This window comes from Equus caballus, chromosome 1 (assembly GCF_041296265.1).
Source record: "Equus caballus isolate H_3958 breed thoroughbred chromosome 1, TB-T2T, whole genome shotgun sequence".
NCBI classification, from domain to species: domain Eukaryota; kingdom Metazoa; phylum Chordata; class Mammalia; order Perissodactyla; family Equidae; genus Equus; species Equus caballus.
In genome coordinates this window covers 61,078,224-61,103,449 of record NC_091684.1, presented here as the reverse complement: position 1 = coordinate 61,103,449, position 25,226 = coordinate 61,078,224, and the positions used below count along the sequence as shown (strand labels likewise).

General features: G+C 50.2%; 2 long non-coding RNA genes across 2 annotated transcripts; both read left to right on the top strand.

Annotated features, from left to right (window-relative positions):
• Positions 1–938: 938 nt before the first annotated feature.
• LOC111774215 (uncharacterized) lies at positions 939–7,154 on the top strand. The gene is made up of 3 exons (XR_002809034.2): positions 939–1,079; positions 2,592–2,739; positions 4,239–7,154. It is a non-coding gene; the product is annotated as an uncharacterized lncRNA (long non-coding RNA).
• Positions 7,155–14,977: 7,823 nt separating this feature from the next.
• LOC138923609 (uncharacterized) lies at positions 14,978–23,163 on the top strand. The gene is made up of 5 exons (XR_011437468.1): positions 14,978–15,130; positions 15,262–20,413; positions 20,781–20,846; positions 21,604–21,751; positions 22,309–23,163. It is a non-coding gene; the product is annotated as an uncharacterized lncRNA (long non-coding RNA).
• The last annotated feature ends 2,063 nt before the right edge of the window (positions 23,164–25,226 follow it).

Genomic DNA, 25,226 nt, shown 5'->3' with positions numbered 1-25,226 from the left:
AGTAGGCACAAACATCAAGAGATTTGCATTGAATGAATGGATGAATGTTGCAGGCCCTGGGTGAAGAAGTGAGGGGGTGAAATTGCAGAAACGAGGAATATGACCCCCCAAAAAAGGATGAATAAAACCCAAAAAACTCAGAAGCCCAGTCTTGCCCCACAGACTCCCTGAGCTTTTAGCTCACGGTTCTTCCCTCTATAAGAATCATCATGGCTACCATCTAGTGGTGAGTCCTAATGACCACCGGGGCTTAACACTTTATAGCCACCATCTTATTCAATCCCTACTACAACGCAATGAGGTTGGTACATACTATCATCATCCCCAATTGACAGGTGATTTATCTGAGGCTCAGAGAGGTTAAGCAACTTCTCCATGGTCAGCCCCTGTTCCAACAGGCATGGGACAACAAATCCAGGGGCTGACTTAGAATAGCTCTCCAAACCCAGTGGGGCAGATGGGCCCCGGCGCGTGCGGCTGCCCAGGTGTGTCTGTGGTTTGGCAACCAGGAACTCGTGTGTCTGTCAGTGCGGGGCGGGGGTGGAGGAACAAGAGAGAACAGAACGGCAATTGCCCAGGGATAATGAGCCACGGCGCCTGGGCGGGAGGGGGGCTTTGGGCAAACCTGCCCCCTGCTCCAGCTGTGTGCCCGCGCCTGCCCGCCCACGTGCGCGCGGCGGCGGGTCAGGCCTGTGCAGGTGCAGTGAGCCTCCAGCACGGCGTCCTCCGTGGAAACCCATCACCAGGAACCCGGAGCTCCAGGGCAAGGGACTAACTGCTGTGGGCGGTCCCGCCAGCGCCGGTGGCCCCCTCCCCCGCCGCGCCGGCCGACGGGCTGCGTAGCACGTTGCCAGCGATTGCCCCATCCGGCCGCATCCGCCTGCGTCCTGCACGTTGCGCACACAGCGCCCTGGGAGGGCGGGCTGGCGGGGCCCCTCCCCTTCCCCTGGCCCAGACCCGAGCCAGACTGGGTCCCCGGCCGCCCATTAACCCGGCCGCTGCCCGGAGCGCCCTGCCAGACACTTTTGATGGCTGCCCTTTGCTCCGTCTGGTCTGAGCGGACAAAAGAGGGAAATTGAGTAAGCCTGCTCAACAAGACAGGAAACTCCTGGCCGCTTTGTTACTTAGGATTTTTCAGCAACTTTTCGGGGCGGGGGTGGGGGGGGGGTGGGGGGGGTGCGGGGGGGTGGAGTCTGGGACGGGACTCCTGGGGAGCTTTCTCGGGTTAAGGAGGTTGGGAACTAACGCAGTCCTCCAGGGGTGTGAGAGCCCTCCAGGCTGGGCTTACTGGCCTCTGCCTCCTGGCCAGGCACAGTGCTTGACACTCATAAGTGGTCCACAAATTCTTGTTCAAATGCATTTCCTTACCCTCCTCCTGCTTTGAGTGGCTGCCAGAAAGAATCCCCAGGTGAAAGGGGATGGGTTTAGGGCTGGACCTGAGGCTGACATTTGGGGCCTTGAGGTTCTGTCTTTGGCATGGGTTTGCTGTTTCACTTGGGCAAATCCCTTGACCTCTCTGGGCCGCATTTCTGTGGGGGAATCAGTAATAGGGTAACCTACGTGGCCTTAAGGTTCACAGGAACAGGGCAGACTTTGAACTCCTAGCAAGTAGGAGACAGAACCTTCCATTTGAAGCAGAGATTTCCTCCCGAACATTAATATTCTCCTGGGTCTTTCCAGGCTGGAGCCACAGTATTCTTTGTCTAGACTGGGTGACATGAATGGCTCTCTGTTGCCTGCAGAATCAGGTCCAAATTCCTTGGCTTGGCATTCAAGGCTTTCTCACATTGATTCTACCCTACCTGTCTATCCTCAGCCCCAACCACACTCCCACACTATAGCCTTAGGAGTAACAGACTTCCCCAAACACACCACACAGTGTTCATTCTTCTGTGCCCTTGTTCATGCTGTTCCCTCTGCCAAGAATGCGCTTCCCTACATTCCTTGAGTGATTAGCTTCTTCCCATATAGATCTCCACTTAAATGGCACCACCCAGAGAGGTCTTTCCTGAGTATATAGTCTAAAGCAGAGCCTCTGTTAGTCCCTCTCAGAGCTTCCTGTTCTCTCTCTTCTTAGCTCTTACTGCGTCTTGTGATGCAGTTTCTCTCTCCACTGGACTGAAAGGTCTGTGAGAAAGAGACCACGTCCATTTTCTTCATCTCCATATGCCTGGCACTTACCAAGGTGCTTGGCACATAGTAACAGCTTAATAAATATTTATGGAAAGGAAGAACAGATGGATGATTGATGAGCAAAAACAATGAGAACAGCCTAAATGTCCACCAGTAAGAGACTGATGTTGTAAGCGATAGCACAGCCGTACAACAGGTACTGTGCAGCCGTTCCATTGATAGACACTGGCGTGGAAAAGTGTTCCAGTGCCTTGAGAAGTGAAGAGAGAAAGTTGGTATCTTTCTAATAAATACTGTCTTTCTAATAAAAAAAATGGAGGGGGTTGGATATAGATAAAGGCATAGATATGTCTGTAGACATAAGAAAAAGTCAAGACAGCATATACCAACCTAAATAGGCCTGAGGAGCAGGATGCAGACATTATCATGGTTTACTGTATGTCTAAAACCTTGCTTAGACATCGTCTTCTCTGGAAGTCTCTGATCCTGCGCTTGTGTAAGAGGACCTGCCTCTGAGCATGCAGCCAGATGCTCCAAAGCAGGACCTGACACTCCATCCTCAGAGTCCAGTCCAGCAGCATGGAAAGACGACAGCAGCTCCTCTGGGTGCGTGAGTTGGTCCACTTGGTGCAGGTAGAAGCCGAACTGGGGCGGACAATGATGATGAAAGAACTGACAGCCTATCTCCACCTGCCGGGTGACATTGCTGCAGGTGGCCTTGGGCTATCAGCAGAGCCAAAATGTGACAGGAAGCCTGGCCTTAGTGCAAGGCTGGGCCCAGCCTGCTCACTTCCACGTTCGGGACCCTCAGCCTCGGCTGTGGGAGGCGCACAGGGCAGCTTCTCCCTCCCCTCAGGGTGCCTTGAAGTCAAGAAGGGTCAGATGCAATTTGGTGTGAGCAAAAGGCCTCCTGCCCACCTGCCCACTTGCCCGCTGTTTGTCCCACAACAGCCCCCCTGAGACCTGGAACAACGCAGTTCAGACCAGGTGGGCCAGGGGAGAAGTGGGAAGAATGGCCAAGGGCTCGGTGTCGGAAGTCGGAGCTTCTGTTCCTACAGATGCTTCTCCTTCTGCTGGTCAGGAAGCAGAAGAGAGTGCAAGCCTTCGCCTTCATTTTAAGTCCCCTGTCTCAATCTGTCTCTCTTCCCCTGCCTGTTTCAGAACAGGTTCCCCACCTGGAAAATCATAGAGTGGTGCAGGGGTGGGCTCTCCATTCTGCAGTTACCCAGTAGTTTCAAGTTCATACTTACCAGCCATGTGACCCTGGACAACTGGCTTTACCCCTCTGTGCCTCAGTTTCCCTAGTAAATTACTTAATGCATGGCAAGTGTTTAGAAGTAGGCCTCATACGCATAAGTGTATCTGTTGGCTATTATCTGTGTGGCCAGGATAGTAACAGTACCTGCTTCTTGCAGCTGTTGTGAGGATTAAATTAGATAATGCATGTGAAGTGTATAGCTATGTTAAGCGTTTACTTGTCTTACTAAAGATAGTAAGATGGGAGTACAGAACTTGGTCCCTGAGATGCCGGAGGATTAGCATGGTAGCTGCTGGTAGCTTCCTGGGAATGGAGTACAGGGCCTTCTGTGGCCCAGGCCGCCACGTTGGTTCGATGGGGTTGCCATGCTGGGTGATGCTGAGTGTCTGGTTAGTCAACTGCTTGCTCACTCAAACCCATTTAAACCAGCTTCATCTGGCCTGGCTTTCCCAACACACCATCCTGGCTGGTGTCACAGGCCAGAGCACTGGGCAAAGTGTCAGGCCTCTGCAAAATACATTGGAACTTTATCTGACCCTTGGCTCCTGTCCAGGCCAGAAATACATTGACTGGAACTTGCAGCTAAGCTTGAGCAAGCCTGAGGGCTGCAGGAGGAAGGCAGCCTGGGATCACGGACCAGATGTTCCCCGACACACGCCGTCCTTATTGGCCCCCCTTTTTATTTGCACAGTTCTACTAATTAATGCTGTTCCTAGTTGTGAAGTGTTATTTAAAACCCAGGGCAGAATCCTGAGCCGTGGATTTGCAGAGAAGGGAGAGGAAGAGGACCATTCCCCCAAAACTCAGGGACGGTCACAGCGGTGCTGTCCTCTTTTTCTTCCCTCAGGGTCGTCTTGCTGCAGCCTTTTTGGAGGCCGAGACAGTCCTCTGTGCCGCTGTCTGGAATTCCCCAGAAAGAGCCAGTGACGATGACAGCAGTGGCAACCAGGCCAGATTGGAACCTGGCCCAGCTTTGGAGCCGGCAGGGAGGTCACAGGCAAGTGTAGCAGGTCCCAGGCCAACAGGTCTTCCCGCAGGTACTCCTCAAAAGGCCAGTGTCTTAGAATAAAAGGAATTCCAGGAGTGCCCACCCTCAGCGTGCGTTTGAACCTTCAGTAGAGCTAGCTGGCTAATGACAGGAAACAAGGAAAAGAAATGCCCGGAAGAGTTTTAGACATTGGATTACATTTTCGAGAGTTCCAAAATGTCCCATTACACAGGTAATATTGTCAAGACCCTAAGCCTCACAGATTTGGAATTCTTTGGATTCAGAGTTTTTGAAAAATCAGCTTGGTCAAATTTGAGTATGGACTGGATATGAGATGATATTGTGGAATATTGTTAGTTTTCTCAAATGTGAGAATTGCAACGTGGTTATGTAGGAGAACAGTCTTTTCCTAGGAAATTCATACTGAAGTGTTTGGGGGTGAAACATCATGATGCCAGCAACTTATTTTCAAATGGTTCACCAGAAAATCTTAATACAGATAAAGCAAATGTGGCAAAAGGTTCACAATCGTTGAATCTAGGTGGAGGGTGTCTAGGTGTTCATTGTGCTGTTCTTACCACTTTTCTGTATGTTTGAAGACTTTCTCAACAAATTATTAAGGGAAAACATTTAAATAAAACAAGCTATTCAGATGCAAAGCAAGACAATATGGAACTCAGCTGGCTCCACCTGAATTTTGCGTCTTCTCCTGGGATAGAAACAGTAGAAGCAAGATGGCATCCAGGATTGCAGAGTTCAGCCAACCAAAGAGAACCAGCTATTTTTAAAAAGTTTATTAAGTACTTGTCTGGAAACAGTACTGATCGTTAAAAATCCTCTTAGTTCATGACCAGGAGAGGACTCACCTTGGAAACTGGGAGATTCCAAGTTTAACACAAGTCAAGAAACACATTTTGAAGACCTACTATGAGCAAAACCCTGAAACTTCACAAAAGGTGTTTTTTCCCCGGCCTGTAATCTGATCTTGAGTCCGAGGTGGCCACAATTTTTTTTTTATTGTGGTTTGTGTCCTGAGTTGTGTCCCTGCAAAACTCAGAAGTTGAAGTCCTAATCCTCAGGACCTCAGAATGTCACTTTACCTGGGAATAGGGTCGTTGCAGATGTCCTTAGCTAAGATAAAAGCAATAGGGTGGACCCTGATCCAATCTGACTGGTGTCCTTATAAGCAGGGGCAATTTGGGGGGCCATCCCCGTGGCACAGCAGTTAAGTGCACACGTTCCGCTTTGGTGACCCAGGGTTCTCCAGTTCTGATCCCAGATGCGGACCTATGCACTGCTTATCAAGCCATGCTGTGGCAGGCATCCCACATATAAAGTAGAGGAAGATGGGCATGGATGTGAGCTCAGGGCCAGTCTTCCTCAGCAAAAAGAGGAGGATTGGCAGCACATGTTAGCTCAGGGCTAATCTTCCTCAAAAAAGGGGGGGAGTGCAATTTGGACACACAGAGATACACACACAGGGAGAACACTATGTGAAGATAAAGGCAGAGATTGGAGTGAAGCTTCTACAAGCCAAGAACACCAAAGATTGCCAGCAAAGCACCAGAAGTTAGGGGAGGCATGGAATAGATTCTCCCTCACTGAAGGAACCAACCCTACTGATACCTTTATTTGGACTTCTAGCCTCCAGAACTGTGAAACAATACATTTCTGTTGTTTAGGTCACCCAGTTTGTGGTAATTTGTTATGGCAGCCCTAGTAAACTAACACAGTGGTAAAACAAACATACCATCAAATTTTTGTGGTTTTGGTTTGGGTTTTGGTTTTTTTTTTTGGTGAGGAAGATTGGCCCTGAGCTAACATCTGTTGCCAATCTTTCTTCTTTTGCTTGAGGAAGATTGTTGCTGAGCTAACATCTGTGCCAACCCTCCTTATTTTGTACGTGGGGGTGCCACCACAGCATGGCTTGATGAGCAGTGTGTAGGTCTGCAACTGGAATCTGAACCCGCCAACCCCAGGCCGCCGAAGCGAGCATGCAAACTTAACCACTATGCCACTGGGCTGGCCCCCCAAATTACTATTTTAACCATTTTAAATGTGTGCAATTCAGTAACATAAGATGCATTCACATTGTAGTGCTACCATTTTTTATTTTTAGCTAGGGCAAACCCCCAAATTATGGGAAGGGTGGAAGACCTCATTCCATATCTGCTTCTGCTCAGCTCAGTGGTCTGTGTCACCTTGTGTGCAGTGGAGAGACAGGGCAGACAACTTCCTGCTCAGATGTTATCATTGCCCATATGTGGAGAAATTATAATAGCAATAATAGCTCACAATTTACTGAGCACTTGTTATGTTCCAAGACCATACTAAGGGCTTTACAAGGATTATCTCTTTTAATAATCACAATAACTTTATCAGAGAGGCATCATGAGTCCCATTTTACAGATGGGGAAATTGGGCCTCAAAGAGATTAAGTGCTCAGTTTTGGCAGCCCTGGGATTTGAATGCAGGTCTTAACCACTGTACATACTGCTTTCTAGATCTTTTGGTCACACTGGCCTAGGAGAAAATAAAAAGCATAAAATACTGATCAGATTGACACATCGCTTGTGTTTGTGCCAAGTCAGCCAGCTGCCCTAGAGCCCCCATTGCACATGTTGTCACACCACGAGCCTGGCTCTCCCATAGCCCCATGTCCTGGGGAGGGAGTCTGAAAAGTCCAAGAATTCTAAATTCCAACTTGATTTTCCGGGTTGTTCTGAAGGTGTATTTATAGAGGTAGGAAAATAAAACATTTTATTTGACTGCTTATTAGCTTGATTTGTAAATTTTGAATATTTAGACATGTGGTATATGGGTTTCCATTTGTCCCCAAAGGCTAGAGACAGCCCATTTGCCATGTTTCCCCTGAGCCAACAGCTCTCCAGTGGCCTCCCAGTGGTGGCCAAAGCTTGTAAGTCCCTTGGAGTAAAAGGGAGAAGCCACAACCTCTGAGCATGGACCAGGCCAGGATTTGCCCTCCACCAGTTTCACCTGTTTCCATCAAGGGGCAGGAAGTAAGTGGCCACAGCGGGGGGGGGAGAACTCCAGCTCACTCAAATGGCCTGACTTGATGCTCCACCCACTTCAGAATCTGCTTCTCTGTAACAAGGCACCCACCCGCTCAGCTCAGATTTTTCTCAATCCTCAAATCTCATTTGTTTTCTATCCTTTGCATACATCTCTCTGTTTCCCAGCATAGAAAAGGCTAGAACAGGTTTGCTGACCATGGAAGAGGAAAGATAGGGTTGAAGAGACAAGACAGGAAGGGTCCTGGAGAAGATTACAGGGTGATGGGGAACACGGGGAAAGGGCTAGGGACCTTTAGCCTCCGGGGGGAAGCGAGGGGCCAGGAGAAGATGGGTAAGCCAGAGGGATCCGCCCTGCAGAGTGGTCCTGCGGGGAAGAGCCGCAGTGCCTGATGGAAGGAGTGGTCTGAAGGGCTGAGGCCCCCAGGTGTGGCAGAGATGGGCCAGTGCGGCCTCTTGGGCAGACTGAGCCCCACAACGCAGGCAAACTGAAAACACTGACTCCGCTTAAGGAGGGAACAAGGAGATGAGGGAAGGTGGAAAGCAGCTAACAACGCCCAAGCTTGGCTGCTGCCCCTTCAGATCCCTTTCTCCCACAAGGCCCTGCAGCCGTGCTGGGACTGCTGGGCTTCCAAAGCACCATGGTAACCTCTTCCCTGTGGCCTGCACAGCAAGCCCGTGGGCTTCGCCAGGCAGTCATTACACCCATTTCACCAGTGAGGACGTGAGAAACAGACAGGTGGTGTGCCTTGCTCAAGGTCACACAGCCAAGAAGCTGTGAGCATGAGTGAGGGCAAGGGCCAGGTGTGGGAAAGGAAAACCAATGGCCAGATTCCAGAGAGGATGCAACAGTACTTGTCATCCTCACCATCAGAGCTCCATTGATTGAGCACTTAGTGGATGCCTACTCTCTCACCTAACCCCGGAGCCTATGGGAAAAACCCTATAAGGTAACTATTACTCCCATTCTACAGGTGAGGCATCTGATGCCCAGAGGGGTTAAGTCAATTGCCCAAGGTCACACAATAGCAAGTGATGAGATTGACAGCCTAGGTCCAAGGGCAGAGTATGTGCTGGCCTGGTCCACAAGTGTGAGCCTGTGCCATGAGTACACATGAGAAAATCCCACAGAGGACACGTGTCGTGCGAGATGGAGGGCTCAATTCCAAGCAGCAGGCAACAGCTGTGTTGGCAGGAAGGGTTGAGAATGTGTGTGTGAGTACAGCTTTGACAGCGGCAAACAGTGCGTGGGAGTGTTGACGCCAGGGTGTGGGATGGTAGCGCCATCACCATGTGTGTTTCTGCTGGCAGCAGAATGTTCTGGTCTGTGTTGATAAACAACAGTTTGGGCTGGAGCAGGGACAGAAGACAAGCACTGAGGGCAGGTGAAGGCAGGAGGGAGGGGACGTGCCTGGGGCTGATGGTGGCCCAGAATGAGGGGCGGCAGGGTGACAGCTGTTGTTATCTCAGCTGACCTCACTGGGTGCGCATGTCTGGGTGTGGATCCCTCTGCAAACCACCTGATGCCCATAAACATGAAAAACAGGAGCGGGGACACACTGTGAGGAAGAGAATGTTCTTCCTGGAATGCTAGTTGCACCAATAGAGGTTTAATCAACAGCTGAAACCAGTGCAAACACATCGTGATTCCCGTGGCCAGGCAGATTCCTCAAAAGTCAGCTTCTTGGAAGAGGCGGCGCTCCCCAGACTCATGACTGTAATCGGAGGCGCTGCAGCTCACAGGTGCAAGTCTGCAAGGGCATCTCAACCTGGGAGCCACCACAGGAAAGACTCTCTGGGGCTCAGCTCCCACCCCATCACTCCCCCAGCAGGTCCTCCCATCAGAATGCTCCCTCCGCCTGCTCCCTCTCCATTAGCTGAACTGTATGCTACCTCCAAGACCCTGGGTATTTCTCACTTCCTGCTGGAAGTCTTCCAAACCACACCGGGAGGGCCATAGCACTGCCTCCTTCAGCACTCCAACCGCTGTTGTTGCCAGGGCTCCACCCACAGGCCTCACCATGGGGGTGTTGCCCGGACATCTATTCTGTGCAGGACACTGAACTGGGCACAACGGGGGCTATGAAGACCCCTGACGACTAAGTAGCTGCCCTCAAGGATCTTACAGCTCTCAGTTGGGGTACACAGAGGGCAGAAACACCAATAAGGGTGTGAGAAGGGCTGAGTGAGGGTACATGATTAAGGTGGTGGGAAATCAGCAAGGAGCGCCGTCACTCCTGATTCGGAAAGGAGAGGGACAGTTCACTCAGGAACAAGGGGGCAGCCTTGCCCAGTGAGTTTCAGCTCCTTGAGTTCGGGGACCTCTTGAAGCCAACACGTGGTATCTGTTAAATCAGTGCCTGTGGTTGCTTGACTGAAGGTCTCCCAACCACCGCCTGCAATCCTTGTTTGGGGCCTGGAGGCTCCCCTGCCCTCCTGCCCTCCTCCCTCTGTGGGGTTGAAGGAAGGAAGCCCTGGCCGGCCGCGCTGGTGGAGGAGGTTGGCGCTACTCTTTCCTGTTCTGGTGGCTGCTGCCTTCTGATCAAAGGCCTGTTATTCCCCAGGGTTGGGTATCGCATGCTTGCCTTGCTGCAGTTTCTCAGCCCTTCTTGTCCACCAGAGTTCACAGCTCCTGCTCACCACAAAGGCTAGGGCCAGAGAGAAACCCCTTAGACTGAGGATGATCACAGACACACTCCCCAGAGACGGCTGGCCTCTCGCCTTCCCTGGCTCAGACCGATCCCTCGCACAAGTTTAGCAAAACCATGCCCCTGCTTCTCCTGAGGAGGCCCTGTCAGGAGACAGACCCACTGTCCTTCGTACACCCAAATAGAGTTACTCTTGGCTTTAACATTTTAACAAAACGAACCTTACCACCTTGTGCCATGGCTGGCTGTCTCTGTGTTTGCATTTGAACAATGTCAGAAGGGCCCTTACCCAAAAACGCCTTCCCTACTGGCCCACGGAGGTGTCTGAAGTTGTACTATTTAACCCTATCTTCAGGAGGCCCTATAAAAATATGATTTACGTGCACTTAAAAATGGTTAAAATGAAAAATTTTGTTATGTGTATTTTACCACACAAACATTTTTGGAAAGATATGCTACAAGATGTCAACAGCGTTGTTTTTCTAGATGATAAGAATTTGGGTAATTTTACTTTCATTTTTATATTTTTTGAATTTTTGAAGAACTGAGCATGTATTATTTGTATAATCACAAAGGAAGATAATGCTCTTTCTGTTTTGAGAAATAAACACTTTAACTTTCAAGAAAAAAGAACACAATTTGTCCCCTGGAGAGGCAACACCTTAAGTCAGTATGTGTCTACTTCCTAGCTCAGGGAATTTTGAAAAGAATCCCCTGGAAAGGATGGAAGAAGTACAGGTTCCCTGGCCCAGGTGGCAGAGCAGCCCCAGTGGTTGTGAGGGTGGCCAGGTCTTCACATCCCAGCCTTGGAGGCCTGGGAGTGGAGCAGCCCGAGCAGTGGGAAGGGAAGCGGGTGAGGGAATGCTCCGGCCACCCCGCCCTGCTCTTGCTGACCACTCCCTGTCAGGGGCAGGGGCCAAGGTAAGGTTTTCCCAGTTCCTTTAGGTTGGAGCCTCCACATGCCTTTCCTTGTCTAATAGATGCTTTGGGGAAATGGCAAGGATGGCCACCTTGATGGCAGGGTGCACCCAATCTTTGGGGCTGGACGAGACCTGGAAAGGTCATTCAGTCCATTCCCCTGCCTCCAGGCAGCACTGGAATTAGCCCAGCTGGGCCAACCTTTATCTTGTTTTGAGGACTTCAGAAGCTGGGCATTCCACACCCTTCCTTGGTCAGTCATTCTCATGTGTAGACGTTTCTAGCCAGGAAGTCCTTCCTCATGTCTAATCCAAACTTGCTTTGCTATGAGTTTCCATCCTGTGGCTCTGATGGGTCTGGTTGGAAACAAAGAAATGCCTCTTGCTTCCCTGGCTTCATCCTAGGTCAGGAGCCACTAGGGCCTTGAACTAGGACCAAAGTCCTAACTCGCTATGTGACCCTTGGCAAGTCACTACTCCTCTTTGAGCTTCAGTTTCCTCATCTGTAAAGTGAGGCCAGTGATGTCCATAGGGCAGGAGTTGAGAGGTCAAATGAGACTGCGAATGTGTGGAAGAGCCACGAAATTTGCTCCTAATGTGAAGCTATAATTATTATTAATAAATAATAACCACCCATCCTGGCTGAACCGTTGTATAAGACAGTGCCCAATGTGGTGATACACAAAATAATTTTAGGTGATACAAGAACGAATATTCTAAATTAAAATTTAATGTATATTAGGAAAAAAATTAGCATATCAAATCCAGGATTTCACAAGTATTATTCCTTAGAACAAGGGCATGTAAAACAACAAAAACTTAACATTGTTTTAAAGGAAAAATATTGAGTAAATAAGACTCCAGGTAGCACAAGACTAGGGCAGAAATTGCGAAGGTGGTTTGAGAAACACTGGCTGAGTGGAGACAACAAAGGGGAAAAAAGGAGGCCGGTTCTTAAGAGTGGGTAAGTGTGGCTGCGTCAGGGGAGGGATGAGAAGCAATGTCCCAAGGATGGGAGGAGACAACTGTTAGTGGCCGTTGAGTGGCCTGCCCGCAGATGAGCCCTCTCTGGGTTGTGGAACAGTCTGTCTGCCCCAGAGCTGGGCTGTTGCCAGCTCCAGCAAGGCAAGTGGGCAAGCAGAGCTGGGCTTTCCTGTTCACATCCGTGGTCCCCAGCGCTGAGAGCCCCCTCTGCATCCAGCTCTCCCATCCCCGAGGGAATTGGACAAGTCTAACCCCACCTTGAATCCGTCCTGCAGTGTCACCCATCTGTGGTTTGTTAGCCTGTGCTGTGGAACACAGCCAATGACAGGAAACTTGTGCCTTCTCAAACAGATACCCCTTCTCCACTCTCACTGTGGGACTGGGTAAAGAGGCCCTGGGTAAAAGGCCTCTGAGACCTTCTGTGCATCAGGCCCCTGGCTAGGCACCGGGGACACAAAGTGAGTGAAAGAGGCCCCTGCCCTCCCGGAACTCACAGCGAGCCAGGGAGACCCACCTCTCATGGCCATCCCAGCTATGTTGGAGCTGGGTCTAAGATGGGGGGGGTGGGGGTGGGCAGAGGGCGGAGGTTGGAGGAAATGGTCCCCTCTGCCTAGGAGTCCTCAGCCTCTCAGGAGCAGGCATTCTCCTGGAAGAGGACATTACCTCCCTGTGCCCCAGGAAGAGACTCCAGGCCCCTCGCTTACCCTTCATGCCCCAGCCCCAGCACTGAGCAGTGCAGTCTTCCTCTTGAGCCAGCGTTTCTCAAACCCTGGGCTCTGTAGACAGGTTCTCTGGAGTCTGAGCGGTCTCTATGAGACTTTAGAATGTTTGTGTTTTCATTTTGGAATAATCTTTAAAAAAATCAATATCAACATATTTTAGACATCTGAACACTTGGCTTACAGCTGATTATGTGATCACAAAATTTTAGTGTCTCCATTTGCACTGATATTTATGGAAAGCAGTTAACTTTTTTTTTTTAATTTAAGTAGAAGCTACATACAGAAAAATACATAAACTTGAAGTATATAGCTGGATGCATTTTCACAAAGAGAACACATCTGTGAAACCAATAGATCAAGAAACAGAACATTATTACTGCACCCCCAGACACCCTCCTCCAGGCCTTCCACAACCCCCAAAGGTAACCACTACCCTGACTTCTTGCACCATACATCAGTTTTGCCTGTTTTTTGTTTTTTTTGCTTTTTCTCCCCAAATCCACCCCAATACCTAGTTGTATATTTTAGTTGTGGGTCCTTCTAGTTGTAGCATGTGGGACGCCGCCTCAACGTGGCCTGACGAGAGGTGCCATGTCCGCGCCCAGGATCCAAACCGGCAAAACCCTGGGCCGCCAAAGCAGAGTAAGGGAACTTAACCTCTCAGCCACGGGGCCGTTCCCTTGCCTGTTTTGAACTTGATATAACTAGATCATGAAGAATGGCTCTTTGGTCCCTGGCCTCTTTCTCTCAACATTACGCTGCGAGATTCCTCCATGTTGTCATGTAGCCCTGGTTGGCAGTGGTTAGTTTCCAATACAGTGCTTCTCAAAATGGGATCCTCAGTACTGGTTCTTGGGGTTCTGTGAACCTACAAGTTGGAGAAAAGCAAATGTGGGTGCCTGCTGGTTCGGAAGGGGCTTGAAGCACCCAACTTCATGGCACACAGTCCTCTCCTGGGCATTCATTCCACAGCCTGGGTCCTGCCATAGTCCCCCTCCTGACTTGCATTTTCCGTGGTGCACCGTGCTCAGCCATGCCTCTAGGTCTTTGTAGATGCTGTTCCCTCTGCCTGGGATGGCCACTCCTTGCTTGTCTGCCTAGCAAAGGCCTATGTGTCTGGTATCATCTGAAAGGCTGCCTGCTCTGTGAGGTCTCCCATGGGTACCCTGGGCAGATTCGGGTACCCCTGCTCTTATGCTCCCACTGTGCTTTGTCCATGTTGTCCCTGCAGCATTTATCACACTGTGTGATCAGGGCAGGTCTGTCTCCTCATTAGACCGTGGGCTTCTTGAGACCGGGAGTTGGGGGGGGGGGGGTATGCTGGGCTCACTCTGAGAGGAGTGAGGACTGAGTAGGGAGTCTTGCTGCACCCCCCCCCTCCCAGGGCCGTCAGAGGCAGGGGCAGGGTTCTCTGTCCTGGCTCACCTGCCCTGTTAAACATGGGGTTCAGTTGGCCCCAACTCTGCGCCATCAGCAAGGGTGGACAGTGTCAAAACTATGGCATGGGGCTTCCTTGGATAGGCCAACACGCCAGGGATTAAAGGCTGGAGAGCCCTGCGTGGGCCCAATGCCAGGCCGCAGGGCCCAAGGGTGAGATATATTACCAGGCAGGCATCAGTTTTCTCATCTGCGAAATGGGGACAATGAACCTGGTCACCTTGCTCTTTCTTGGGAAGAGTGCGAGGTTAATGAATGCTTAGGACCGGATGTGACTATAACTAAGACAGAGTGCAAGCTCCCTTGAGGCAAGGGAACAGCCTTGGTGACCCTTGGTTCTCTCTTCCTGCCCAGGACTGGAGGACAGTGTGAGACCCACAATTCAGCTGTGGCTGCTCGTCTTGGTCCCCCACTCTGCCCCGGGTGGGTCTTGGCTTGGAAGCCCTAATCTGCTTGCTAAGCACCTACCCTACTCATTCCTACCCAAATTTGCCCAGCCCAGTGACTTACCCCTGCAATGTTGTGTCCACTCATTGCAGTAAATTACCCAATTTACTTCTGGTAATTTGACTCTTCTAACAGAACCCTAGAACCGTATTCATAGTGTCCCCTGTCTGGGCAGCCTTCTCTTATCACTCTTGGGCATGCTGGGGCTCATCTACACTGTTGCCATTTGTCAAGAGTTTGGATCCTAGACTCCCTCAACTTCTGACCCCCACTCCATCCTGAGGTAGAACTGGGGCCACAGAGTGTGACCTGGCTGGTCCTTGGAAAAGCAGGCTCAGTCCTGTGGGAAAGCAAGATGCAGCTCTCTGTTGCCATGGCAACCAAAAAGCAACCTCCGTGAGCCTTTTCATTGGACAATGAGGTCGAGATCCCGCCTCTACAATCAGAAGGGACCAAACAGAGGCAGACTGCTGGAGGATTAGTGGGTCATCCCGCAGGGAGACCCATGGACACATGATCCCACTTCTCATGGCCACCCTGGCTACGATGGAGCTGTGCCGAAGAGTCAGTGGAGTGGGGGTGGCGGGGGTGGCGGGGGTGGGTGGGAAGCTTCTCGCAGGACGTTTCCTCGGACAGGGCTGGGCAGACGCCGAGCTGAGTAGATGGATGGAGAAGGAAACTGTTTTTCTTCCCAGCAATTCAGGCTGCCAGGGAAGGCAGGCTCCATGGGGCTGCGGCCAAGAGGTCACCGAGGGCCGCGAGGCAGAGGCAAAGGTGTTTCGGGGCAGGGGAGGAGGCTGCGGAGAATTATTAGGAAGTTGGGGGAGGAACCCCACTAACAAGACGACTGAAGCTTCTGGAGGTGGTAAGAGTCTGGGCTCGGAGTCACAGAGTACACGGGTTCGAATTCCCACTCTGCCCTGGCCAGCAGTGTGACCTTCTTGCACACATGTACCTACCTCTCTTTGTTTGGGGGGGAGGGGTCGAACACCTGGTTCTTTGTGCCAATCCCTGTGCGAACACCCTAGGAGTTTACTCTCCCCGTGCCCTCAAAACGACCCTGAAATAGGTGGGTGCCACTTTACAGATGAAGAAACTGAGGTTCAAGGAGGCTACGTGGGAAAAGCCCAAGGTGAGCTCAATTCCCAGACGTGAGACTGCTCTGGCCCGGTTGGTGGTTGTCTGGAGGGAAGTGGGCGGTGCCGTTCCCACTCCCACCCCCAGGCATCCTGGCCTGCTCGGCAGGAAGGGCTGTGCCAAGCGTGAGACTCGGGTGGTTTCCTTTAGCAAAACTGCGTCAGGCCCTCTCTGGGGGGTAAACCGCTGCTAACTGGTGACAGCGCCTCAACAGCGCCTTGACTACATGAGATCAGAAAAGGGAAACAGGCTTCTCCAGAAAGTTCCCTTTGCAGGAGTCAGCAGATTAAAGAAAATAGAGAGAGCATGCCCTCACGGGAAGGAGGGAGAGAGTGTTTGTAACTCCTTTCTGCCCTTTCAAAACCAGCTAAGATTACTTCTGGAAGCCCTCATTTGACAAAATAGACCCATTTAATTTAGCCTGGTGGAGACTGAGAACGGCAGGGAGCACTCACCCTGGGAAAGTACTGACGTGCTCCGAGAGAGGGGCTGAGCCAGCAGAGTGGACACTGGATTTAGTGGTAGGTTGGACCTAACCTCTGAGCCTCTCATTCCTTGTCTGTGAAATGGGCTTGATTAGATTGTGAGGATCAGGAAGAGTAACCATGACATCCACTAGAGCCTTTCTCGGTGCCACCTGTGATCTGGATGGGTCAGGCAGTCCTCAGTGCAGGTATGTTCCCCCCACACACCAGAGTTTCCTGGGACCCCACAGACTAGGGAAGAGGCTTTTGCCCTGATGCCCTTGTCGTTCACTCTGGGGGTCAGAGTCATTAGCAAACACTTAGGGAGTCCCTAAAGGTGGATGTTTTTTGACTGCCTAAGTGTCAGGCTCTATGTTAAGTGTTGGACCCTGATCCATCTTTTTAATCATCCCCGAATAACCCTTCCTTTCTCCTGAAAAATACCATTACTCTCATCCCCATTTTGCAGAAGGGAAAATTGAAATTTACAGAAAGGTTAAGAGAGGTCACCAGGTGAATTTCAGACTCTTTCTTATGCAAATGACAGAAAACCTGACTCAACCTGGATTATGCTAAGAAGGGAATTTCCTGGCTCAGGAAACTGAAAAATCCAGGCATGGCTTGATCTGGAGACTCAAAAACGTCATAAAGACTGAATCTCTCCACTCTGCCTTAGCCATCTTGGCACCATGTTTGGGTTCCATGGGGTCTTCTGCAGCTCCAGGTTCATATCATCCCAAGTTCTAGTTCAGTAGAAAAGAAGGTCTCTTCTTGGTAATTGTAACACAAGCCCCAGGATTTACTCTAATTAGATAGTTGAAGGTCACATGACCACACTGATAAAAGGCATTGCCCTGGAAGATTCAGTGTTGATTGGTGGGTCTGGTCACAGGCCCCATGCCTGCAGCCTCGCCTCTACCAATGTGCTGAAAGGGAAGGAGGGAGGAATGTTTCTCCAAAGGAGGAATAGAAGAAATGCGGGATGGCTGCTGGCAGCTAACTTGGCCTGTGTGCTCCACACTGAGGTCACAAGTTCACACGGTTGAAAAGAAGTGAGGCTTGGATTGAACCCTGGCAGTCTGACTCCAGACCCCACTTCCTGAACTCCTCTGTACCTTCTGCTACAGGTGCCAACACAGATGTGGAAGGTGAGGCCCCTGTCCTGAGAGAGAGCCCACCTCTTCCTCACTGGTCCCAGGTCCCTCCTCATCATGTCTGGTGCCCATCTCCACCTCTGGCCCTGGCTCTTGTTCAGAGGGTTGCTAGAGCCTTTCTGATTGCTGGGCCTGGGCTATTGCCTGCCATGCTTCAGAAGGCCCTTGGCATGTGGCTGGAATAAGCACTATCCTGGGGTCTAATTGCTTCCTGTTTCTCCAAGCAGAAGGGTTCCTCGGGGACTGGGACTAGGTTCTCCCTTCCCCTGTGTGTGGTGCCTCTCTGGAACCAAGCAGGATTTGTGCAGTAGGCAGCAACTGTGATTTTGAGGGACCCTAGGAAGGCCCCTCTCTACCTCCTATATACTTCCTTTACTTTTTAAAATTCCATCATTAGATGAAATGTCACTCCTTTAATTCCTGTTAAGATTCAAATTTCTCTGAGAGAGGAGGCATTGTAGGTCTTATCACTCATTCACACTTTAGTGAGAAGTAGTTCACAGAATTCTTCCTAAGGACAGGCTTTATTATCATGGGCACCATTTACTGAGTGCCTACTAGGTGCCCTCCACGGATTCAAGAGCTTCTCATGCATTACCTCATTTAAATTTCACAACTCTGAGGGGTGGGTACTATTATTACCCCTGTTTTACAGATGAGGAAACCGAGGCCCAGAGAGGTTGAGGATCATGCCCAAGGTCTGCAATCAGTGGAGCGGGGTTTTGAATGCAGGAGGTCTGGCTCCAGAGCCTGTGCTGCCTATCACTCCACAAAGATAATCCCTGACATGCCTCAGTTTACAAATACATTCAGTGTATTCATATAGACCTTTTGGACTGCCCTACAATTCAGCGAGGTGGTTACTATGACCATCCTCATTTCATAGAGGAGAGCGTTGAGGAGGCTCAGTTCAGTCAACTGGTGAGCGGCAGATCCAGGATTTAGACCCAGTACTCCTATCTCAGATCCATTCTCTTCCCTGGACCCCACACAGCACACAGTGAGAGGAGCCTTGAGTTTACTCACTGGTGTCCTGGGCACAGAGGGAAAGTGTGGTGGGCGTGCAAGCTGGGAGCTCCTAGAACAAAGCTGCTCCTTCCCCCTTCTTCTTCTCCTCCCTCCCTCCTTCTCTTCCTTCCCTCCTTCCTCCCACTGACCCATTCATCCACCTAAGCACGCCCTCAGGGTGAGGGCTGTGAGTAAGCAATAGCCAAGACCATGTCCCTCACGCCCTCACAGGACTGATAGTCTAACAAACAAACAAACCCTTGCTAGTTCTTGAGTGTTTCTGGTGAGCTGGGCCCTTTGCTGAGTGCATCATCTTCACAGCTCTCTTTTTCAGGTAGGAGACGGGGGCTTAGGAAGGGCTAAGTGCATTATCTCACTTAGTAGGACTCCAGTCTGACTCCAAAGTCCCAACATCTCACCACAAAGCTGGACTGCCTCCCTATTGGGGTGTAGTGGGGATCCAGTGAATATTTATGGAACATTGAACAGGCGCGCGCGCGCGCACACACACACACACACACACACACACACAGAGCCCTGGCTCTGTGACCCCAGCACCCGGTACCAGAGCCAGCCATCTCTGCTGTCTCCAGCACCCTCCATACCACCAGGATGCAGGCCCCATCCCATCCAGGAAGCTGAGTGGGGAAAGGCCATCTCCCAGGGCAGGGACAGCTGGCACACTTCAGGACCTCTGGATGGAAACTCCCAAGGAGATTGAATGAGAGAGATCTAACCAGAGGTCCCAGAAGGAGAAACCAGAGCCTTGCAGTTGAAGGGAGCAGAGGAAGCTCAACTCTGCTCCCTGGGCAGCCCTTTGGCATGACTTCCTTGTGCCTCAGTTTTCCCTTCTTTAAGTGAAGCTGTTCACAAGCTGTGTCTGAAGTTTTATGCATCAGAAACTTCCTCAAACTGGCTGGATGCTTCATCCCCCCTGCTTTCTCACCTTACAGATATGGAAGCAAGGCTCAGAGAAGCTGAACCACAGCCACACAACGAGTGTTAGAAATGCAGCGAGAACCCAGCTGGGTCTTGAGTCTGTTGCCCCAACAAGTATCTACTAAGCGCTCAACTGGGTGCTAGAATCTGAACCGTGCCTAGGAGATGTAGCAGTGAGCAAGATGGACTTGTCCCACCTCTAGGAGCACCAGTTTTGGTAGGGGGTGACAGACAAGGGAGGAAGTGTTGGAAGTATTGGCAGGACAAGGTGACAAGAGCTAAGAGACTTTTGGGAGGCAGGGGACAGAGGTCTGCTTGGGGCTGTCTCAGCTCCTTCACTTGGGAGGACCCAGCAGAGCAAAGCTTTGGGGGCTGGGGGATTGAAATGGGGAAGGCTGGGGTCCAGGGTCAGTATTCCCGGCTCTAGTGGGGTGCTGACTGGGAGAGGGAGTTGGAGCTGCCCCACCCCCAAAAATACCCGGACCAAGCCCACTTTCAGCCTCTGCCTGCCGCCTCTCAGCCTGTGCTCTGCCTGTCTGCAGTTTCTGTCCCATCGGTTTCCTTGCCCCGGGTGAGTTCCACCTGCTTTCCTGGAGCCCAGTTCATCCATCACTCCTGCCAGGCATGTACCACTGTCCCTCTGAGTAGCTCCAAGGACCCAGGGTGACCTCACCTGCTCCTGATTCAGTTTGACTGGCCCTCTCTATTTCTGGAAGGTAGCTCTTGGCTATTCTTACCTCATGCTTGGGCACCCAGGGCCTGTGGGAGGGGCAGATCCCCCTCCCCGCTCCTGATGTTAACCAGGTCTGTATCATGCAGGGGAAGTGAGGGAGCCCTGAGGAGGGAACCCTCATCCACACGGGATTAACTCACTCTCGCTTCGGACATGTCCTTTCCAACAATCCTGAACATTCTTCAGTCTACTTTCCTGTTTTTAACAGGAAAAGGACATTATTTAGGAAGAATTACTCTTGTTGTTAATTATCATTTGCTCTAAGCCAGGCACTTTATAGGCATCATGAGAGTCTCACAACATTCTATTATTGGTCTTCATTTTCCAGATGAGGAAACCGAAGCTCAGAGAGGGGACTTGACTTGTCTAAGGTCACACAGCAAGGAATTGCCTGAGCTGGATTGGAAGCCAGGTGTGCTTGATTCCGGAGTTGTTTAACCAGGGCCACACACCTGAGCCCTCCTCCAGCTGCCCATGGAGGGGGAGGGAAGAGGGAGATCATCCCACCCACCAAGCTTGAGCCTGCACAGATCTGGCCTCATGCACCCCCAAGAGCCCTTGTGGTGTTGGAGGGGATAGAAGCTCTGAAAAGGGCCGCCCAAGGATCTGAGGGCCATCCCTTCCTTGGTGGGTGGAAGCCCAGACCTACAGAAAGCCCACAGGAGGCCCTCCCCTTGTGACCTGTGCTGCTTAGTGGGAGCCACGTGCAGTCATCCCGCCTCATTTTTAGGTGGGCCCAGGCCTGCCCCCTCAGCTTTCCCCCACTTTTTCTCCCACAGCTGGTCTCCAGTCTGCTCCGGATCCCACCCGCTGGGCCTCTCCCACCCACCCTGCCTTCACACCAGGTGAGGACGTATGGCCCAGAGCTATGCTCACCAACACAGTGACCACTAGCCACATGTGGCTGCTGAGCACTTGAAATGTGGCTAGTGCAGCTGAGGAGATTTAAATTTTATTTAATTTTAATCAATATACATTTAAGCTTAAAAACTGATACTCAGTGCAGTTTTCTGAAAACATTTAAGTATGTTGGGAACAACCTGAGTATGTAAATTTACTTCTTCAACTGTGAATTTTATGAAATCTAAGTACAGATCATTTTCTGATGAAAATTTAACAAGAGTTTTAAGGGTAAACTAGACACCAGATTTTGGAGACTTAGTAAAATAAAATGTAAAATATCTCATTAATTTTTTAATATTGATTACCTGTTGAAATGGTAATATTTTTAATATATCAGATTAAATAAAATATATTATTAAAATTAATTTCACCTGCTTGTTTTTTTAATGTAGCTACTAGAGAAATTTTCAGTTACCTCTGTGGCTCATATTATATTTCTATCAGACAGTGCAATCTAGAGGTTAAATGTGTGGGTTAAAATCCTGGCTCTGTGTGTCCTTGAGCAACTTAACCAACCTCTCTGGACCTCAGTTTACTCACCTATAAAACAGGAATGATAGTAGCACCTCCTTCATAGAGTTATTCAGAGGAATAAATGAGATAATGTTTGTAAAGCATTTAGCATAGTTCCTGGCATATAAGAGTGCTCAGGAAAAGAACAGAAAAAAAATTATTATATGTTTCCTTTTATCCTAACAGTCAAGTGCAGTTCAATTAAACTCAATACTCATTGAGGGCCTGCTACGTGCCAGGATCCGGGGTTTCGATGGAGGACAAGCCGACCACTGCCTCTGCTCTCATGAAGCCCCTGTCCTCTAGGATGGAGGCAACCGCTGAAAGAAGTAGGGTGAGTGCAGGTGGTGCTAAGCGCTGGGGAGAAAATGAAACAGGAGATGAGCTAGAGTGGCTCCAAGACACTCTAGCAGGAGTGGCCCAAGAGGGCTTCTCTGTGGAGCAGGGACATGGGAGCTAAACCTGACCAACAGGGAGCCAACCGGGTGAAGCTCTGAGGGAGCGGCCAGTGCAGAGGCCACAGCGCAAGTCCCTGCGCCGGCCGTCTGTCTTCTCTATTGTACAAGCTGCTTCCACTTCTTGCATCCGGCTCTCTGGGCTACTGCACTGTCGCCTGCTCATGGCAATCTTTGTAACTCGGGCGCATGTTATTCCCCTTCTCGTCTGTTTTGCCTGCTGCTGTCTGCCTTCGCAAACCTCCCCCCTGCCGCCCCTCCAGCTCAGGTCCCCTGTTCTAGGAAGTTTTCCCTGATGGCTCCTGTCCCCACTCTTCTCTCTGTGGGGTTCTTCTAGACTGAATACTTTGTTCTACACCATCCTACCCTCCTCACCCCTTCATCTTCCTGGGGCAATCATGCCTCCCCAACAAACTTGCTCCTTTTCCTACGGCAGGCACCAGGACCAAGTCTTACACTCTTCGCCCTGAGCTGAGCAGTTCAATAACACCTGCGGTCTGCCAGAGGCATGTCTGCCCAGGCAGAGTGGAAAATCCCTGACTGGGGGAAGGGCCATGGAAATTTCTTCTTAAAGTTCTCTTTCCAGACTTGGACTCGCCCCAGAAAGCAGTCAAGCATTTGCCCAGTGACCTGCAAGGCTGTTCTGTTCTTCCTCCTCACGCCAGCCCCTACCGGCTCCCCACTCCAGGCTTGAACCCAGGGAGCAGTGAGGGGCGGGGCTGGGGAAAAGCAGCAGAAGCAGCAGCTGGCAGGTGAGCTTTGCCTCAAAGAATCACTCTTGATGTCATCCAGTCCCACCCCCTCAGTTCGAAGATGAGGAAATAGGAGAAATGAAGTAGATGAAGAAAAGGTCAGCGGCAACATCGTACCAGATTGCGGGTCTCCCCACCCCCAGTCCAGGCTCCTTCCACTGGCTCGTGTTCCTGGGTTTCCTCATCTGTAAAATGGGAATGATCATAACAGTACTTTCTTCATAGGACTGGTGATATGTTAGGTGAGTTAAAGACGTAAAGCATTCTCTAATGATGAGCGTCGTATCCTCTCTGGCCTGAGCCTGCCTCCCTCGCAGCCCCATGGTGGAGTGTGTAGTTCCCCTTCTGCCAGAGGCTGACCTCTGGGTGGGCTTGAATGAGGGCTTGGCGTAATCACTGGGCCAGGCAGGTTCCAATGAGGCCTGTCCCCATGTTGTCTGTAGACTGTATCCACAGCATGTCTGGCCCATATTTGTCCTGCTGCTTTTTCAATGTATGTAGATGCAGTTATAGTGAATAAAATACAAATTCACTTGACAGTGTTACTGAAGTCACAGGTTTATCATATAGTTGCTCCATCAGTGATAGCAAAAGTCAACTAAAATTTTTGGAGATTCAGAATGTGTTGGGGGCCACTGGGACAGGTGCCCAATCCTCAGCCCTCCTTCCCGGGGACAGAGGACAGAGGTTCCTCTCCTGTCCTCGGAGATGTACCAGCCCAAATCAGCTCCTCTTCTCTGTCCCCAGCCCTCAGACTACCCCCCCCCCAGAGGGGCTCTGACAGGGAATCGGAATGTGTTGCGGGAGGCCCAGGTGAGAGGAGTAGGAGAGCTGCCCTCACATGTTCAGTGCTGAAGTCTCATTCTTCCTCCTCTGGGAACCTGTCCTCGCTCTGTCTGGCTGATGTCCCTCTCTCCTCTGACCTCCTGGAACATCACAGAATACTGCAGATGGGTAGCCCTCATCCAGCCCTTCACTGCTTCCCACCTGGTAGTCGTGGGTGCGATGGGACATGAAGGTCGGGGTATTTGGAGTTGGCCTGGGATGGAGAGAGGCATAAAAGTGCTTGGAAGTGCTGTGCACTGTTGGTGGGAATGTAAAATGGGGCAGCCACGGTGGAAAACAGTTTGGTGGTTTCTCAAAAAATTAAAAATAGAGTTATCATATTATCCAGCAGTTCTACTTCTGGGTATATACCCAAAAGAAGTGAAAGCAGGGTCTTGAAAAGAGTTTGTACACCCGCATTCATAGCAGCATTATTCATAATAGCCAAAAGATGGAAGCAATCCAAGTATCTATCCATGATAAGCAAAATGTGATATATGCATACAATGGAATATTATTCAACCTTCAAAAGGAAGGAAATTCTGACACATGCTACAACATGGATGAACCTTGAAGACATTGTACTAATTGAAGTAAGCCAGGCACAATAAGACAAATATTGTATGATTCCACTTATATGAGTACCTCGAATAGTCAAATTTATAGAGACACAAAGAAGAATGGTGATTGCCAGAGGCTGAGGGGAGGAGGAAAAAGGGAATTATTGCTTAATGGGTATAAAGTTTCTGTTCTGCAAGATGAAAAGATTCTGGAGACTGGTTGCACAACAATGTGAATGTATTTAACACTACTGAACTGTCCACTTAAAAATGGTTAAGATGGCAAATTTTGTGTTATGTGTATTTTACCAGAATGAGAAAAAGAGGCCCAATGGGCCTCTCGAGAAGATGGCTAATTTGAGATGTCATGGGCCTCTCCATCCTTCCTTTCTTCCACACGCATTCACTGAGCATTTTCTATGAGCCAGGCAGTGTTCTAGGTGCACAAAAAACGTGAGCTGAGCTTCTACTGGCAGAGACAGACAATAAATAAAACTTGAACCAAAATGCTCATGCCTTCTCTTTGCTTTCCTTTTCTTAGTGAAAAATTTGCCATATTTACACTAAACAACCATAATTATGGATCCCCAATTTATGTTTTAAAACTTCTAGAGGGTTGGGGCTGGCCCCGTGGCCGAGTGGTTAAGTTCGCGCGCTCCGCTGCAGGCGGTCCAGTGTTTCGTTGGTTCGAATCCTGGGCGCGGACATGACACTGCTCATCAAACCACGCTGAGGCAGCGTCCCACATACCACAACTAGAAGGACCCACAACGAAGAATATACAACTATGTACTGGAGGGGCTTTGGGGAGAAAAAGGAAAAAATAAAATCTTTAAAAAAAAAAAAAAAAAAACTTCTAGAGGGTTGGTCTGGTGGTGTAGTAGTTGAGTTCACACACTCTGCTTTAGTGGCGTGGGGTTTGCAGGTTCAGATCCTGGGTGTGGACCAACACATGGCTCATTAACCCGTGCTGCGGCGGCCTCCTACATAGAAAAATAGGGGAAGGTTGGCACGGATGTTAGCTCAGGGCCAATCTTCCTCACAAAAAAGAAAAACCTTCCAGAGCTCATTTAATGTACTTTTTTGGAGGTGTTAAAAATTTTTTTAATAGAGGTATAATTTGCATATGGCACAATGCACCCGTTTTTAGGTGTTCAATTCTATGAATTTTTAAAAATGTGTACTTAAAAAAAGCTTTATTGATGTAATTTATATAC